Below are 17373 nucleotides of genomic sequence, written 5' to 3' on the forward strand. Positions count from 1 at the left end.
CGAGACGATGGAGTATTACACATCACTGAACAGAAACGGGCTCCCAAGCCATGAAGACATGGAGGAACAGTGCATAATACCAAGTGAAAGAAGCTAATCTGAAAAGGCTGCATAATACATGATTCCAGCTCTATGACAGTCTGGAAAAGATAAAACCACAAAGACAGTAAAAAAGATGAGGGGTTGCCAGGTGTTTGGGGAAAGAGGGATGAACAGGAGGAACTCAGAGGATGTTAAGGGCAGTGAATCCACTCTGTTCAGTACTGTAATGTTGGGGAAAGTGTCATTGTGCATTTGTCCAAACCCACAGAATGTGCAATACCAAGAGCGACCCTCATGTAAACTATATACCTCAGGTGATGGCAACATGTCCACCTAGGTTCATGAGTTTTAACAAAGTCCCATGTGGTGGGGATGCTGATAATGGGCGAGGCTGTGATTTTTGTGGGGGCAGGGAGCATATGGGAAATCTCCATAAGTTTCTCTGAATTTTGCTGTGAGCCTAAAACTACTGTAAACACTAAAGTCTATTAAAAAATAATTTTGGAAAGGTAAAAAAATTAAAGAGATCATTTCGAAACTAATGAGATTATTCTGTTCAGTTTCACAGTTTGGTGCCCCATAAAAGAATTGGGAAGTTTTTATGACCCTTGGGTTCTGAAAGTGCCATCTAGCATCATGTGACTTTGCATGGCTGATCCCAGGACCCCTGTTGGCACACAGGGTCCCGGACCCTTTCTCATGGGACAGATATGTTGTATGTTGTACACCGTTGAGCTGCACCGCTGGCCTCCACCCAGTAGATGGGGTAGCACTAACCCCACATCCTGGGCGGGGGGGCCCGCGGCCTGAGCTAATGCCCACCCCTCCCTTTGGCCTCCCTCCACAGTGGTCATTCTCAGTAACGGCGCACAGACCTGCTTTACCTGCGGAACAGTGCTCCTTGCTCAGCACGTGGGGTGTCACCATGATCATATTAGCAGCTGGCTATCTTGATTTAATAGTGAGTTATGTGTGCACAACTCAATAAATGTAACACGATACCTTCCCAAGGTGGGATTGGCTAACGACTGCCTGTGTGCTGGCCCAGCCCACAGCTTAGTGGTGTAAGCAAAGTTTGACTGAAACAATCCCGCGGCCCTCCACTGACACACTGTTGGTCAGTGGCTGCTTCTGAGCTGCAGGGCAGACATGAGTAGTAGTTGAGACGGTGTGGCTGCAGTGCAAGATACTGTTAGGCCCTTTACAGAAAGAGTGCTCGCCCCTGCTCTCCAGCTCTGGGACCCCTCCTTTCCGTTGCTGTATCTAGGTGTGTCTCCCAGCTTTTAGCCCAGTTGAAAAAAAAGGGAGTGTAGCACAGTAGCCTAACTAGGAAATGGTAGAAAACCGAGAACATTTCAAACTGAATGTTTTGCGGCATTCCTGTGTGTCCTTCTGCGTGTAAGGTGCCCATAATATGGACCACCATTTACTAAAATGTGTGGCTCATGCATGTTTTCATCAGATGCAAAACACCATCGTTTTTCTCTGTTTCAAAAAAAACAGCAGGATATAGTCATGATAGAGAAGAGGCACTTGACAGAACAGGGCGGTTGTACTTGGGATATAGTACCAGGGGCTGCAGGGCCACTGTTTTACGGCTTCTCAGGGAACAGTCTCTCAGGCTGAGCCTTACATGAGAAGCTAGCAGGGGCTACAGGTCAGCATCCGCAGGAGGGCAGGGAACTTCATGCCACCCATCCATCCGAGTCACCTCCCCGGTCAGCGCCTTTCTTCAGCTTGCACGGGTCTGCAAGAACTTCTCAGTGTCCTCCTTCCCAATCACCGGGCGGGTCTTCAGTGAGCAGCTGGCTGCAGCTGCAGTGGGTTGACCGTCTGGCTCCCTCCTGTCCCTCCCAACAGACAGGCTCGCAGTGTCCCTTACCTTCACCCCTGAACCCCTTACTAAAGGCTCGCTGGCCTTCTCCGTGGCCAGGAATCACGTCTGGCTTGCATTTCCTCTCTGATGTTTTCTTCACTCGTGAAACTCTCCCCCCGACTCCCTAACAGGTAAGAAGTGGAAGAAATCCCAAAGGAGGAGAAGTTGAACCGAACACGTATATTCAGACATAATACCTATCAATAATGTATGATCAATATATATAATATATATTCATAGAATATTTGTTTATTTGCAGTTGATGGGTCAGAAGGCATGATTTGTTTGTCTTGCTTTTTATCCGTTTCTTAGTCTCAGCTCATTAATAAGAGTTGTTACACCATTGACCACTAGCTATGTTTTCTGTTTGGACCATTCTGTTCCTTTTTTTCTTCTGTTTCTGCATATGTTTGCCCAAGTTGAGAATGTTTTATGATTCTACTTTACCATTAGCTTACCCACTATACCCCTGTAAGTGCCACTGTAATGTTCACGGTATGCATCTTTAGCTCACCACAGTCTACATTTGAATACAGTGAATACGACGTCATGTATAAGAACGACAAGGTACTTCTCTTCCTCTGTCCCTAGTTCTTTGTACTGCTGTGATCATACATTTTGCTTTTGTGTATGTTAAAAAAAAAAACACACAGTAATACACCATTGTTAATTTTGCATTGAGCACTCAGCTATAAAGACATTTTAAAACAACATATTTTTGTATGTACCCCTGTGTTTACCCTTCCTGCCACTCTTCTTTCCTTTGTATAAATCCAGATTTCCATCTGAGCTCATTCTTCTCGCCCTTAACGAGCTTCCATTAATATTTCTTGTAAGACTGGTCTCCTGGCAATGAATTCTCACTGCGTTTGTTTGTCTGGAGACATCTTTATTTTGCCTTCAATTCTGAAAGCTGTTATGTACGTCTGACTGTAGACTTAAGTTAGGTTGAAACGTTCTTGTAGCTCTTGGAAGATTTCTTTCCATTGTCTTTTGGCTTGCGTCATTTTTTTGACAAAAAGTTTGTGGTTTTTGGTATCTTTTCCCCTCTGGGTGTAGTTTTTTCTCTGGCTGCTTTTAAGAGTTTCTTTTATAGCTGATTTTCAGGAAGTTGTTTGCAGCTTGTTGGAGTTTCCACTGGTGTTCACCCCACTTGGGGTTTTGTTCAGCTTTATGGATATCTGTTTTACCTTTTATAACTTAGAATTTCCCAAACTTCTTTGATCTGTGAAGCTACGCTTTAAGGAACACAGGTTAACATCCCTAATAACTGGTGTTTCATAAACACCAAAATGAACAGTAAACCTAGTTTGGGAAACGATGAAAATCAAGCTTATCATTTTGTCTGTGTGTAGCTCCATATTGGCGCCGTGGAGCATAGAGAACTGGGCTGCCCGGAAACCTCTTGGATATTTCCCTGGTAATGTGTAGAGTACGTAAACATTAGCTTGTGAGCAGGCAACTATGAGCAGCAAGTGTGAGGCTAGGCGCCGTTTTTCCCATCTCAAGTACAGGTAAAAAATTTTACCCAACTCTTTCTCTCACGTTTGTACCATAATGATCCATTGACAAGTTAACGCACACTCAGGGCAAATTGATTACCACCCAGAGCTACCAGCGCTGAAGAATTAACTCCAAACAGCATTCTAACTTAATTTTTTCTATAGACATTAGACGATACATATTATCATTTAACCATGCAGATTGTTTTTGAAAGAAAAATATTTAAGATGTCCTTTGTTTTTAATTTATAGCTTTCTGATACGTTTAAAACATACATCCTTATTTTTAAAGAACATTAAAGGTTAGGCCCTTGTAATCTGTGTACAACACTAGTTTTTTTTATCATTAAGAAAACAGTACAAACCATATCTTCTTTGTCATAAATATAACTTCAAAAGGAAATGGATCCCCTTCATTGTCTCTTTAGGTTTACATACAATCAGAGAAAGGCACTCATCTACTACAGTGGCAAAAAATAATTCATTTAAATACATAGTTTTCCAAAAGTGAATTTTTTTAAAAAGATGAGATGCTAAGATCTGAGGAAATAATGAACGAACGCATTGTGACTTTTCACCTCGCGAGCACCCATTTTCCTAGTTTGGTGAGTCCGAAGAGATATGAGAATGATGGCCTAATTTTAATTCCCATTGGATGAGGGTTTATCTAGAGCTGCCCTATTTCTTGACATTATTATAATATTAAAAGTAACATTTATTTTTATAAGTCATTACCATTTTGGCACACTCGTGCCTTCATTTTAGCCAAGTGCTGTCAACTTTAGATTTCAGGCTTCCAGAGTCTAGGAAAAAACACACATTGGTTTTCAGGTTCTCTGGGCGAATAGTCTTGCCCCAGCAAAAGCTCAATTTATTGGACTGTCTCGTGACTGATGTATTCAAAGTCAATCAGAAAATTGTCTTTCGATTGTCAGCGTGCTGCTGAAAAGCCTTTTAGAGGGAAATGGGGGAGAGTGGGGCAAAGCATAGCATACTGAATGCACATAGAGTCATTTATCCATCATCCGTGGGAACGTGAGCATACCTAGGAGAAGGTGGCTCCAAAATTCCTGCTGCCTACGACTCCGAGCTGTGAGAACATCGTGACAGGAGAGCGATGATTTATTGTATGTGAGCCACATTGTGTGTGGGGTACCTGGGGTACATCAGTGGAAGCACATGGTGAGATTCTGTTAGGTAGGATTCTTTGTTTGTTAAAAGGATTACATGAGTTGGAAGCACACAGAATCAGGCCAGGCAGACAATAGGTGCAAATTACGTGTTAACTGTTGTTATTTTTTAGTGACTCATTCAGCCCTGTGTTAGCCATCCTGTTGGAGTGCGGAAGCCTTGTTCAGGGGTACGTACCAAATGCATGCTCTCCCCCTGGAAGAGCCCATCGCTCTGGACAGTATGGCCAACACTCGCCTGCTCACGTAGACTGTTCGTTTGGTCCTGGGTGTCCTGGAAGCCCCTCTGTGCATCCTCGTGCCAGCCTTATGGGTAGTCATACAGAGGCATGTGCTGAAGAGGCCCCTGCCCCGGGTGTGCTTCCCACCGTCCTTCACAGTGTGTTCAAATCTGAGGGCAGGAACACTGGTGTGACGTGGCGGGGTGATTCTGGCTGCCATCTCTGCAGTTGCCTTGAAGATGTCAGCTGCAGCCGCCATTGCGAGGGTGTCACTGGGGCCAGCAGGCCCACTTCCACGGTGCCTCCTGCACGTGGCCAGCATAGGGTGCTCATGGCAGGAGACCTCAGTTCTGCTCCAGGCTGGCCTCTCTATGAGCAATTAAAGGGATTTTACTACACAAATTTGAATCTGTTTATTAAGAGATAGAATCCATATTTATGAAGTTAAGCATTTAATTTGTGATCAGTAAAAATGTATGTTTGTCAAATAGCAGTGGATTCACAGACTCTGAGAAGGGACTTAGTGGTTACCAAAGGGGAGGGGTGGGGAGGGAGGGAGAAAGAGATTAAGGGGCACTGTAATTCCCACTCACAATAGAGGTAGGTCACGGGGAAGGCAGTACAGCACAGAGGAGACAATGACTATAGCATCTTACCGAGCTGATGGACAGTGACTGCAGTAGGGCGGCTAAGGACTTGATAATATGGGTGAATGTTGATACCACAATGTTGCTCATGTGAAACCGTCATAAGATTGTGTATCAAGGATACTTTAATTAAAAAACTATGTTTCTCACTTTGGCTTAGTGATCCATATGGACTATTTTTTCTGTTGTATAAGCTGGGCGACCATGAAGGAAGCATTATGACAGTCTATGAAGATATTCCCGAGATGGTTTTTGCTGAATCTAAGACTGTGTGCCAGGCTTATTTCACCATCTGATCTGTCACAATAAAAATCAGGCAGAGGTATGACGAGATGAACTTAGTGATTCTGAAATCTGTTCTATGAAAATCAAGTTTCTCAGCCTTGACGTTTTAGCATTTTGGAGCAGGTCAGTCTTGTGGGGAGGCTGTCCTGTGAGGTGAATAGGATGTTTGCTGGCATCAACTCACAGTGCCGGTGGCATCCCCCTCTTCCCGTTGTGACAGCCAGAAATTCTCCAGACAATGCCTAAAAGCCCCTGGGGCAGAGGGCAGAGTCATCCCCATGAGAACCACTGTGTTAAAGCATGGGCACACGATGCTAATTGCATGCTTTCGTTAGGGATCACGTACTCGGGTTATGGTCAGATTGCAGCGTGAGAAGGTACATGGACAGCCAGTGTCAGTGCAGGTGGTCCTGATGAACCTGACCAGAAGTGTGAACAAATCCAAACTCAGAACTGGTGCTAAACTGGTCCAGGGTGGAGGGGTGTGTGTGGTTAGAATGAAAACCAGGGCCAAAGGCAGAACAAAACACAAAACTCCAGTTTCTCCGGTGGCCTGCTCCATTTTGAGGAGTATTCGGAGTGGTTTGGTGTGCTCCCAGCACGGAAACGGCGCACTCTTCATCTTGTGCATGCTGTGCAGAGCACTGGCTTCGGTCATCCGCCAGGTGTAGCTCTTTGCCTGGCTGGCTCCCTGGCTCCCTCCCGCACAGACTGCCTGCCTGCAGACCTAGACTGTAGCTCCTGTCCCCGGGTCCCTGTGTTCCCAGATCCCAGCCCGCTGCAGCTTGGCCTTCTCCGCCTGCCCTGTTTCCACCTTGCAGTCTTAGAAGGGGAGGCTTCAGCAAAGTAGGAGAAAGGTAGTCCCCCCACGAGATGGAAAAGAGGTGCAAACGCATGCTTGTCCACAGATGTACACAGCAGCACTGCTCACAACAGCCCTAAGGTCATGAGCCAAATGCTTTCGACTGATGGATGGATCAGCTGCTTAAGGCGTACCAGGATTCCTTTTGGACTGGAAGAATTGTTTTGGGACTTGACAGAGGGGGCAGTTGTACAACACTGAATGCTCTAAGGGCTTTGTGCCTCCTACATGGAAGGACTGGTAGTCTATGTCTATGCCTGCCATGCAGAGAGAGAGCAACCAGAAAATTTAGAGTCCTTTTTCTATTTCTAATCTTTGAGAGTAAAGAATGTATTGCATTTGTTTAAATCATTTGCATTTCACACCAAATATTTTGGGATACGTGAACTTTTTGCCAGCACTGTTTATTGATAGTGGTTCTACTTGGGTACCAGTAATGTCAAAACCAGCAATGAAAGTTCTCGTTTTAATTGATGGTTTCTAGTAATAAACCAATTAATGCTGACATGTTGCATAACCAGAACATCATTAACTAAAGTCATATTTCCCCCTTTTTGTGCATTTATCACGCACAGATGATACTAATTACACTTACCAAGTTTAACAACATATATAAAAGATAATCTTAATTCCAGGACTCTAGTTTGTGAGTTACCATCTGTATTGGCCCAAAGAATAAGAATTTGATTCTAAAGCTCATTTCTGAACAGCTTGTAATAAGAGTTATTTATATATTAGTTACATGTTGAATTATTATGGATTTTAGTGTCTTAATTTCCAAGCAGTTTGGGGCCCATTGTGGTGACATCTGCTCATATTTTGAGACTGTATATGGCATTTAGCAATTTCATCAGAAGGCTGTTTATTTTTCTGCCTGGTAATTTACAACCCGGTCCTGAAAACAGAAATGTGCTCTCTGCTTTAGGTTACTGTAATGAGCATTGCCGTTTCATCTCTACTACAGAAATCTTTTCATAATGAAATTTTTTAAGTTTTATAAGCAAATAAGTATTCTCTTATGTCTATTTGACCCTGCTGCTGCCCTTTAATTTCTATTCAAAGAGTTGTACAGGAATTTTGTCTCATTTTTCTTCACCGGCAGATTCTTTTTTTTTTGTAGTTGCCCAGGTTATTCATCTTACATATCCTTATGGTGTTTTTTAAAAATGTAGTGTAATGTGTATGAACCTGCGTGTGGAATCTTTTTGCTGTCCTTTCTTTGAAGATTGTAACTATAAACATGACTTGGGAATAATTTACTTGAATTTCCTTAAAACATTTCATGAGATTCTATATAAATTCACTAATAAGTAAACCTTCATTCATAGCTTCGCTTGTGGGTTTGAATTACATTAAACCCGGCACCTTTTTATTATCACTTAAGACTGCTGAACAAGAATTTAGAGAAAATGGTGGCATTTAATTCCTTCATTCTTTAGTTTGTCAATGATAGTAGATAATTTTAACTGCAGGAGGTTGGATCATTCCCAGCCAAAGAAATTTTATCAAGAAGGTAAATATCATTAAGTAAATGCTAATTGACTTGCTTCGTGTTTATTTTACACGGACTGGAAAATAGCAACAAGTTTCTGATGTAGAGGATGATCTTAGCGGCTGTAAGTCTGGCTTCTTTAGAAATCAGTGCAAATGACGGCACCTCTGTGAAATGGAAATGGATGGAAACGTTCATCAGTGCCTTTCTTCTGCTTTATTTTAGGGAAGCCAGAGGAGGAAAAAAAGGTTCTAATGTTGCTCTGTTTTTATGAGCACAACATTAGAGAGTGGGTGTATAGTAAGTATATGCACACAAACATGCATGCCACGATCATCGAAAATGTTAGCTCCAGCGATGGGCAGAAAGTTTCTTAAGGGTGTGTACAGTTGGATTCATCGGTTGCCTCTGATACAGCCCCTAAGGCAAAGAAAGATATTTCAAATGGGCATTAATTATCATTAAATGATAGTAGCAGCAATATGTGAGGTAAAATTAAATGTATTTACTTTAAGAGTCTTCCCTTGCAGAATTTCTACACATATAATAATGCCAACTGGCCGTTTTAACTGCTCCTTTTTTCACTTTGCACATGGAACTACATAGTGTGGGTTAAAGTTTAAGATGGAAATTATGAAACAGTAAAATGTGTTAAGTTTCAGTTGGGATGAAAGAGAAAACAATGTCATTGACTATAAAGAGAAAACATCGATTGGAAGAGAGGTTAGCAGGAATAATTCCCGAGGAATTTTAAAGTGGTTGTTTGTTTATGTTCAAATGTCCCTGTTTCTCACCCCATCAGGTCTTGGCAGACACTTGGCAGTCTGTATGGTCGGATGCTGACTGGTCCAAAGGTCCACACATGAAGTCACTATAAAGGTAAGACCCCCCACCACCCCGCCCCTGGATCTTTGTCCTTCTACCGAGATCTGTTTGAGAAGAACTGTGTTTTGCCAAAACTGAACATGTTCTGTTTTAAAATGTTTTTTCAGGAGGAAGTCGTAGGCCTTTCTCCTTGCTGAAACTGAAGGTAATAGATACAGCATCTTTAAATCATTATGGGCTATATATAGTCAACTCTACATGATGAATCGGCCTTTTATTGCCTTCTAAGAGTTTTGGCTTCTGAACCAGCTATTGCAAACTTTTCTGGGTCTTACCGGGAGAGGATGCCTCCTTCTAAAATCAATCCCTCTTTTCAACTAAAATCAATTCACTCTTCAATTGTGAGTTAAAATTAAGCTGAAAGATTAATTATAATTGGGTACATGAGTATAGATTTTATTTGGTTTCCTATCATAATTCTGTGCTCTGTTGGTTTCTTAATATGATTCGTATCTCTTTGCAGATTGATCTGGTAGTTAACCTTGAAAGTTATTAGAAAAATACATAGATTACTCTTCATCTATCTACTGAGATGAGTAAGGTACCCAGAAGAGCAAACCAAACAATCATGGGTACGTAGGCATTGGAGCCCACATCCCAAACTAAAACAGATGGACAGCCCCCTGCTACCAAGAATAAGTTCTGTAACATTGCCTTTTGGTAGATGGGATTTTAGTCTTTTATTTTAGTATTTCCTTTTTGTTTTATTTTGTTTTGTTTTTGAGAAAAAAATACAGAACTTTTGTAATTTTAAAAACATACAGATGGAAATTTAGGGAAGATTTTTGCTTCATTGTTTTAAAAGAACCAAACAGAACTAAAATGATAGACCTAAATTTAACTAAACTAGGATCTTACTGAGGTTTTTTTTTTTTTAACCAAATATACAAAGATTGTTTTCACAAAGTAAGCATGTAGAAGACTTTAATAGTTTACTTAAACATTTGAAGTGTCGTTAATAAAACAAAAATTTATAAAATGTTAATGAAGTTGAGTTCATGACTGGCTTTAACTTAGCATGACTTCAAGGTTCAGCCATGTTTAGCATGAATCTTTTTTTTTATGGCTGACTTACATTCCATTGTATGGATATGCCACCTTTTCTTTATCCAGTCATCAATTGATGGACGTTTGGGTGTATCTGCCTTTTGGTTGTTATGAGTAATGCTGCAGTGAACATTTTTGTGCAGATGTGCATCTTCATTTTTCTTGGGTATATACCTGGAGTAGAATTGCTAGGTCAAATGGTAATTCTGTTTAACACTTTGAAGAACCATCAGACTTTTCTAGAGTGGCTGCGTGCCATCAGTGAGTATTTTTCAAAATACCGTAGAAGCATATTCCAAGTGTTAGAGGGAAGATGGAAGAGGAGGTCAGTTGCTCAGTGTTTTGAGTGGGCATTAATTCAGTACTGAGGGAACATAAGCCTCCGTTGAATTGAATTGCGTCCTGCTCTCTGAGGCATTGGAGTTTAGCTTTATAGATAGGGGACTTTGGATTTTTCTGTAGCCTTTGATAACTCATTATGCAGCTTGGACATGTAACAGGGTCGTTTGGAATCATGGTGGGAAATCGCACTCTGGTAGTTACCTACCACAGCATCTCTGGCGCATCGTCAGTAACACCGGGAGTCATCGGGAAAGCACGTGCCCTCTCCCCTCAGTATTGGGCTCTGTGCATCAGAAAGTGAGGGCTAATACCTGTTTCCCCTAGACCTGCCAGTTTGAACACGTCCCCTCCTTTGGAAGCCATTCCCAGCAGACTGTGGCGGTGGTATTTTCTTGACTGTCAATTTTAAAGTAGTTCATGTGTTCACAGGGAGCATCCACATTGTAGTTACCAGGCAGGAAGCTTTCAAGCCAGGAAGGGGCAAGGCCATTGTTCCCTCATGTAGAAATGGGGAAATCTTCGCCAGAGTTGAGAAGACAGAGAGCAGGGGATTGGGGGTGTTGGGGAGCTTATGTTCTCTGTCAAGGGCCAGAGAGTGAGTAAGTAGCTTAGGCTTTGTGGGCCAGGTGTTGTCTGTTGAAATCCCTCACCTCTGCTCTTCTGGTGTGAAAGCAGCTGTGGATCCTACAGTGAATGAGCGAACATGGCTAAGTGCCAATAAAACTTTATTTATGGACACTGAAAATTTGAATGGTGTATCAATTTCATGGGTCACAAAATTGGATTCTTTTGATTTTCTTTTCAGCCATTTAAAAATGTAAAAAGCCTTTGTAGCTCACAGGCTTTACAAAAGGAAGCCACAGGTGGGGGTTAGCCTGGAGGCCGCAGTGTGCCGACCGGGTGGTCTGTTGCTGCCTTTTCTGACTTTGCCTTCTGAGGTGGAGGACCCCTGGAAGGGCAGCTGTGCGAGGTCTGTGGTCTGGCTAAGACAGGACCCAAGTTGTGGGTGCTTACTGCAGGCACTGCAGATGGTCAGGGAGGCAAGGCTCGGGGACCTGAGGGCCTTCCTGCATGTACAGAGGGTGGCTCTGGACCTGGGAAACCACCCTAACTTGGGGGTTCTCAGAGAGGTGCTCCTGGCATCTAGTGGGTGGAGCCCAAGGGTGCTGCTCGGCCCCCTCCAGTGCCCAGGGCAGCCTCATAGGGAAGATTTATTAGGTCCCCAAAGGTCTGTGCTACCCTGACTGACAAACCCGACTCACTGATGCTGTCGGTATTTGATTTTATATTTTAAATCCTATCAGTGTTGGGGCCATGGAAATTTAATCTGCTGACCGTTTGATTAATAAATGCTATTCCTATGTTTGCTGACATAAACGTGAAGATATTAGAGTCTTGTCGAATAGCTTGGCTCACAGTGCTTGGAGTGTTTGTCTTTAAAAAATATTTTTGTGTTGTCATTCATTTAAATTGACACATCAAAAAATGCTGTAACACCAAGACTTCTGAGATCCAAGCCACCTCAGTGCATGAGGCATCGCCTGCCTTTCTGTCTACAGAGAAAGCCCCTGGGTGGATTCTTCAAACAGAGACCACATTATATGTGAGAAACGAGTATATGACCTCGCTTATGACTCAGCCTAAGGAAAGAGAATCATCAAGGTCAAAATAAATCCTGCATATGTGGGTACAAATCACAGTGTTTTAGAGGCTTCATGACCAACCCATGTACATTCCTGAAATTTGTTTGAAGGCCTAGTGCTCATTATGGAGAGTCTGTTTCCAGCCTCTTGGTCTTAGAGATAATTAAAACTGTAAATTAACTTACAAACTAAATGGAAGCGTTAGCCTAAAGACCAAAGTCATTAGAAAATTACTGGTATGTGGATGCAATAGCTGTCATAGGCTCCCAAGACAGTATGCTGTGATATCTTGGGGATGGGAATTTGCATTTCACTATGTAGAGGGGAGAAGAAATGTTAAAGGAAAATTGTGCCGTTTGTCTTAATGTTCATCGTCTGACTGGTGGTGGAGACTTCTAAGCAGTGGTTTGCTGTTACTAGCTTCAGCATTATGAGGAAGGCTTGTTTCTGAGTCTGCCTCGTGGGCAGGCTGAGAAGATGTGCAGAGGGCTTAGGGTGACAAGTACAGAGCGTTGGAAAGAGGCCCCATGGCCACTTGGGAGGCCTTGGGAGGAGCACGGAGTGTTTTGGTGTTAACTCCAGGGCTGGTCTCCTTTCCTGCCACATCAGCATCTCCCAGTGAGGTGCACGTGGGCTTTGGATGAAGGCCTCATCCAGCCATTAATTAACCCAGAAGTGCGGCCAGGCACAGAAAGGACCCTTTCTGAAAGCCTTACCCTGGAGATGTTGTTACTCTGTGAAGAGCAGCATTATTTTCCTAACAAAAGATACTCTCCTCTCTGCCTCATTTCCTTTTTAGGAGTGCTGAGTTGCTCTCACACTGATTATTTCTGAAGACATTGCCAGGTTTTAATTATATTTTAATGAATATGAAAACAGTTCGTGTTCACAGGGGCAAATACAGAAAAGCACACACCCACACATGCAGATATATGTCCAGCACGATCCTACCCCTGGAGTCAGGCCTACGACAAATTGGAGGGCATCTTCCATTTCTGTGTGTGTGTGTGTGTGTGTGTGTGTGTGTGTTTACAAAGCAAAATGGAGCTTCGTGCACATGCCATCTTGAAACCTACTTTTTTCACATATCTCTATATTGTGAACATTTTCCCCAGTCCTTTCCATTAAGGTCTGCATGTTTGCCTGCTGGTTTATTCCCATATTTAAATGGGGGTGGTGCTGTTAGGGCTCTGCTAATAAAATAATAGTTCTTTGATTGTACTTATATTTTTGGACTGTTTTACTCCAAGTAAATAAATATAACTGTAATATTTAGTGAAAAATCTTATCATTGAAGGGAATTTTTTTACTTACCATAGACTAATACACACAAAGTCATTCAAAAATGAAGATATAAGTCTGTGGAAGATAGCAATCGAGATGAAACCACTGTTACTATTTTCATGCATTTCAGTTCCAGCCTTTTCTGTGTGTGTATTTTCCTATGGTTGGAATCAAACTATAGATGCTGTAATTTATTTCATCATTCTGTCATTGGACAGCATGTTTCAGCAGGCACATACTGGCTTAATTGCATAGGAGAAAGAGATAGGCAGACTTAGAGAAATGAACCTGTTTCATCTCCAAAGTAAGCAGGTCCCCAGCCAGATGGTAGAAAAGGAGGCTATGTTGGTGCTAATGCATGCATTAAAATTTTCGTCTTGAATTGACCACTGATGGTGAAATAAAAATGAACTCAGCTCATGTTGGAAGAAGAGAACCATTCTGGAGAAAGAGGCTGGGGGCGTAAGCCCTGCTGTATTCAGGCTGGCAGAGAATTTGTTCACATCCTGGAGAAGCACAGAGCCAAGTGCCTTTTCATGCTGACATAATTCCGAGCAGATCTCCCAGCGGCTCTGGCTCTCGGTCCTCAGTGTGCCTGGAAACAAATGCCAAGGACCTGAGCTTTGTCCTGAAGGTTCTTGCAGGGTCAACGCCAGCAGGCTCAGAGCAGAAACAAGAAATGACACAAACTTGCTTCCGTCCCTGGAGAAACAAGGGCTGCTTTAAACGATTTTAGGAGAGTATTTCATATTGGGGCAGATCGTGGAAAGAAAACACCGCCCTCAAATGGTGTCAGGTCCGCACCGTGTTTCCCTCCCTTTAATCAGCGGGAGCTTAGTTCCCTGTGCGCAGACGGGCAGGACACTCAGTGCCGTTCTCTGTCAGTACCACCAGCCTGCGCTCTGGAGGTCTCCTGTGGTCTCCATCTCTAGAGAGAGCTCTTACGTCTCTTGAGGCAATTAAATAGCAGTAAGATTCTGCTGTTGGGGGACATTTCTTTCCCTTCCCAGACAGTGACAGCACATTAAATACTGTAACTGTGAACTAAAATAAGACCCTCAGACATTGGTCTTGGGACCAAGTCTTCGACTATTTTGTGAAGGGAACCAGGATTAATAGGAGCTTTTGCTACTCTGATATTAAATCGTGAAAAGAAATCCTATAAATAATTTTCCCTTCAGCTTCTTGACAGCTTTCACCCCAAATTATGATGTAAGTTGGAGTGTTTACCTTCAGCAGGGCCACTGCCAGATGCTGGCCACTCACGCTCACCTGCTGCCCCTTAGACAGTGGAGGGTGGGGGGCCGGCGCTGCGGGGGCAGGTCTAACCATTCTGCAGGATCACAACTCCAGAGACCTCAGAGCGGCCTAATTGAAGGGTCTCTGATCACAACCCGGTCAGGCAAGAAAATAGACACCGGTGGCACTGATTAAGAACCCATATGCTTGCTTTCTCCTGCTGTTCAGGCCAAGAAGGATCCCCCTCTGCTGCAGAAGCTCTCACTTTCTCTAGACCCAGGCAGGTTGCAGCCACCAGTGGCAGAGCCAAGAACTTGAGCCTGAACCGTGCTGTTCTGGACACTGTCTCCAGGCAGTGCCTTCTTTGCTGGGCTTTTTAGCAGCACCTGCAGGTTCAGGACTGGCTGACCAACTGCTCTGTGTGGTGGGCTGAGGGCGGGCCTTCTCTGGCCGGGTGCCTAGGCTGGATGAGAATTGATGTCAAAGCACTCACAACACCACAGCCGTGCTCCCAGTGTGGGACTGTGGCTGTCCTCGGTCTGAGAGGCGAGGACTGAGTCACATAGTGTCCCTCTGATCCAGAGCTGGAAGGGGATGGAGATGTGATTGGGGATCAGGCTGCTTGGCTTCCAGCCACCAGACCCCCAAATCCCGCATCTCCCCCTAAGTTGATAACAGCCAGCACAGGCATGTCACACTCTACATCATGTGCCCATAAATCGTTCCTCGCACATTGTAGAGGCTGCAGGCTGACGTCCCCCCACGAAGGAGACAGTGATGGTGACAGTGATGGCAGTTCACTTTGGACCTTATTACAAGGGCAGCCTTCCATCCCTGGGCCCAGGGGAGCATTGGGTACATCATTAAAGGTCAGAACCAGTTTTCTACAGTAGCCCCCACACAGACTTATACACACAGCTCCTGTAGAGCTTTCTGGCCTCACTCTTCCCCCTGAATCTTGTCTCCATCAGTCAGGAAGTGACCTTCTCCCTCTTCTAAAGCTTCCCTCTCTTCCGTGAATTGGCCTTCCTTGGAACTCTGCCATACCTCATAGTTCCTTGGGGCATATGTGGGGAGTTACCTATTGGAGTATTTCGTTATTTGTGTGGATGTCTTACTAAGCAGCTTAAAGGCGAGGAGTGTCTGTGTGTGTGTGAATTTGTTAAATCCTTGGTATTGCCAACACTCCTTGGACAAGTGGGTACTCGGTGATGTTTTCTGTTTTTTTCCTCATACATCACATTCATAAAGCATGAAAAAACTAGAGTAATGCCAATGTTATATTTTCATCTGCAGCGGGATTTCGGCGAATACAGAGCAGGGCCCCCCGTACGCCCATACACTGTGTAGGCAATGGGCTGTCCAGTGCGAGGGCTTCCCTTTCTTCTCACAGAGCTCCTTTCCTAAGAAGAGTGCACTGGAAATAATACATGCATGGATAACGACAACTGGAAGTTCTCCGGAGGAGTGAGAGCCGTGCTAGTATTGCGATCACACCGTGTCTCAAGGCAGATAAATTACCACGTTTTGCATGTGCTGTTCCTGAGCTCTCATTTCAAAGGTCTCAATCTTTATCCCCTTTGGTCTTCTTTTCTAAAGAAATAAAAACTTCTTCATTTAATGCTAGAAGTTTTGCCACCAACAAAAATGCCTGAAAAATCATACTTAACAGCAAGAAGCTGAAAGCTTTTCACCTAAGATCAGGAACAAGACAGGGATGCCCACCATCCCCACTGTTATTCAACGTGGTACTGGAGGTCCTAGCCACGGCAATCAGACAAAACAAAGAAACACAAGGAATCCAGATTGGTAAAGAAGAAGTCAAACTGTCACTATTTGCAGATGACATGATATTGTACTTAAAAAACCCTAAAGACTCCGCTCCAAAACTACTAGAACTAATATCTGAATTCAGCAAAGTTGCAGGATACAATATTGATACACAGAAATCTGTTGCTTTCCTATACACTAACGATGAACTAGCAGAAAGAGAAATCAGGAAAACAATTCCATTCACAATTGCATCAAAAAGAATAAAATACCTAGTAATAAACCTAACCAAGGAAGTGAAAGACCTATACCCTGAAAACTACAAGACACTCTTAAGAGAAATTAAAGAGGTCACTAACAAATGGAAACTCATCCCATACTCTTGGCTAGGAAGAATTAATATCATCAAAATGGCCATCCTGCCCAAAGCAATATACAGATTCGATGCAATCCCTATCAAATTACCAACAGCATTCTTCAACGAACTGGAACAAATAGTTCTAAAATTCATATGGAAACACCAAAGACCCCGAATAGCCAAAGCAATCCTGAGAAGGAAGAATAAAGTGGGGGGGATCTCGCTCCCCAACTTCAAGCTCTACTACAAAGCCACAGTAATCAAGACAGTTTGGTACTGGCACAAGAACAGAGCCACAGACCAGTGGAACAGAATAGAGACTCCAGACATTAACCCAAACATATATGGTCAATTAATATACGATAAAGGAGTCATGGACATACAATGGGGAAACGACAGTCTCTTCAAGAGATGGTGCTGGCAAAACTGGACAGCTACATGTAAGAGAATGAAACTGGATCACTGTCTAATCCCATACACAAAAGTAAATTCGAAATGGATCAGAGACCTGAATGTAAGTTACAAAACCGTAAAACTCTTAGAAAAAAACATAGGCAAAAATCTCTTGGACATAAACATGAGCGACTTCTTCATGAACATATCTCCCCGGGCAAGGGAAACAAAAGCAAAAATGAACAAGTGGGACTATATCAAGCTGAAAAGCTTCTGTACAACAAAGGACACCACC

At 43.2% G+C, this 17373-nt stretch overlaps 1 protein-coding gene and 1 long non-coding RNA gene across 2 annotated transcripts in view; one reads left to right on the forward strand and one right to left on the reverse strand.

The window, feature by feature from the left end:
• The window catches only part of TBL1X (transducin beta like 1 X-linked), a 215009-nt gene that overhangs the window by 150728 nt on the left and 46908 nt on the right, over positions 1-17373 (forward strand). The window contains 2 exon segments of the mRNA XM_057495786.1: positions 8920-8996; positions 9110-9147. The gene's annotated coding sequence lies outside the window, so the exon portion shown is untranslated.
• LOC130681928 (uncharacterized) lies at positions 3408-17125 on the reverse strand. The gene is made up of 3 exons (XR_008995216.1): positions 13607-17125; positions 8169-8537; positions 3408-5196 (listed from the first exon to the last, which is right to left on the reverse strand). It is a non-coding gene; the product is annotated as an uncharacterized LOC130681928 (long non-coding RNA).

Source organism: Manis pentadactyla, chromosome X (genome assembly GCF_030020395.1).
Source record: "Manis pentadactyla isolate mManPen7 chromosome X, mManPen7.hap1, whole genome shotgun sequence".
In the NCBI taxonomy this organism is placed as follows: Eukaryota; Metazoa; Chordata; class Mammalia; order Pholidota; family Manidae; genus Manis; species Manis pentadactyla.